This window comes from Molossus molossus, unplaced genomic scaffold, assembly GCF_014108415.1.
Source record: "Molossus molossus isolate mMolMol1 unplaced genomic scaffold, mMolMol1.p scaffold_m16_p_18, whole genome shotgun sequence".
NCBI lineage: Eukaryota > Metazoa > Chordata > Mammalia > Chiroptera > Molossidae > Molossus > Molossus molossus.
Genome location: NW_023425353.1, coordinates 30,541,383 through 30,543,901, shown reverse-complemented (window position 1 = coordinate 30,543,901; position 2,519 = coordinate 30,541,383).

Sequence of the window (2,519 nt, the reverse complement as noted above, 5' to 3'; positions counted from 1 at the left end):
CCTGTGAGCAAGAAGACTCTCAATGACCAGACTCTTGGCAAAGCCACCTGTCTCCCTGAAACAAGGAACAGGCCAAACCTAAGGGAAGCTCCCCCATATTGCAGATGCACCCCTGAAGCAGTGAAAAATCAGATTCAGGGCTTCAGAATGACTCTCAGCTCAAAGGGGTGTGAGGGTGTGGAGTGAAAGGGGCAACATGAATTTATGGAGGAAACTCAGGCACAGCCTGAGGTCTGCGGCAGGAACAAGCTGGCCTCCTCCTAATTAACTAACACTGGCAAGTTCAGCATCCTCGGCAACTCAAAACTCTTTTCATGTAAGGAAGACCCCGGACTCCCAGAAAGAGGAGTCTTCACAAAACCTGGAAATGAAGGAAGAATTAGATATGAGCAGGAATGGCTTTAGAAATGGAAATGTATACATTGAGCAACGTTTCATCCTCAGCCTATGTTCTCTATCGACATCTTCCTCCCAGAGGCACAGGGCCTCAGTCACAGAAGACGTGGGTCAGAGACTCCTTTGAAGAAAGGAGCTGGGAATTAGCATGAACAAAGGGTGCCAAGAATAGAAACCAAAGAAAGAGAGTGAGTCCAACCTTCGATTCAGCTCAAGGGCTGAAATTTCTCCGGCATTAATAAGGCTCCTTCCTGTCCCCAAACTTCCTTCTCCGAACAAGAAATGGAATTCCACTGCTGAAGTTGTATTCTTTTATCTCTTGACTTTATCTCAGTCAAATACAGATTTCCTTAAAAAGAAACAGCTCAGACATTAAACTGTTGTCAGTCATCTGCTCCTCTGTGTGAAAGCTTTGTCACTACAGAAAACTAGTGTGGTGACTAGGAACATAAATACTTGAAGAGGATTAGAAATTGGACACCATGGAGGAGAAATGGTACTTGGGCAAGTGGTACACTAGACTAGGTAGAGAATAGGCCTGGGAGTCAGAAGGACCTGGATTCAAATCTCAACTCTATCACCTACTTCCTGTTACCTTGGGCTAATTCACTTCTTTAAAACTTAACTACCTTCTTATTGAAGTAAGTATATAAATATCTAGCCAGGCCTCTGATCATTGCATCCCCTCATCTTGAATGTCCACATATTCCTTGTCCTTTTCCTGGCTAACTCCTATTCAGGCTATATGTCACCTGTGTCACCTCCTCAGGAAGACTGGATTTGGGAGGTACCCCTGGTCAGTGTCCTTCAGCGTCCAGCCACATAGAGCAGAGGCCACATCCAGAGCGAGGCTGCATCAGGTGTGACTCCTGCCCTTCTGTGCTGTGACTTTGCCCTCGGATTGTCTCCACTAAGATGGAAGGGTCTTCAGACCCAGGGTCTGGGTCTTATTCATCAGTGCATCCCTAATGCTCAGGAAACTTGAGACCATCAGGTAGGTGTCTGAGGGCTCTCACTAGCAGAGATGGAAGCACCACTCTGGGTGGGCGGGTGGGGAAGCAGGACCCCTGCGGAGGCTGTTCCTCCACCGAGTGGGGAAGCAAAGCAGGCAGAGCTAAGAGCAACATGGGCAGCAGCTCCATTTCTTTCCTCCAGCCAGCTTCCCAACCTGGCCTAGAAGCCTAAGTGGAGACAAGGCAGGAGTTATGACACTGTTATTAGACAAAGTCAAGGCCAAAAGTATTGCACGGGGCAGAAGAGGTCATTTATAATGATGAAGGTAGCAGTCCACAGTGGAGAGAACACTGGCAGGAACCGTTAGAAATCAAATAATAAAGCATCAACTTGTGTAAAGTAAAACCATAGGCAATACAAAGAGTAACTGACAAAAATATAAAAGTGATAAGGTTTTAATATACTTCTTTAGATCCCTGACACATCAACTCAATGAAAATAGGTAAGGCTATAAAATATGTGAACAATGTAATTAAAATTATGTCTTTCTAGATTATTATAGTGCATTTACAAAAAGTACCATCTTTTAGACATAAATTCCAAAAAGCTATTATAATGCAAACTACATTCTTAGACTGCAATACCATAAAACAATAAATAAGCATAGAAAGGCCAAACACTTGGAAATTAGGGGGAAAACATCTCTCCTAATTAACTACTGAGTCAGAGAGAATTGATAAATTACAATAGTCAAATATCTAAAATATAAAATAATAACATTAAAAATTAGAACTATAATACATTCAATATTATACCCACAGGGAAAGTCATAACCTCAAACACTTATATTACTAAACAAATAACAATAAAAATAAATTTAAATAAACATTCAACATAGAAAGTTAGAAAGGAGAAAAAAAACAAGTTCAAGGAAAACATAAACCCAAAAAGCAATGAGTTTTGTTTCTTTTTACTTTGTAATCAACAAATAGTAGAATTAAATATTTTAAGAGTAGGTTCTTTGTAGGAAAAAAATCAATACAGCTAAAATATCATTAGGCAACCTAATTAAGAATGAAAGAATGCTCAAAATTATAAAATTAGAAATGAAAACACAAATGCAGAGAAAAATCCAGAGATACATAAGAGAACATTTTACCCAACACTGT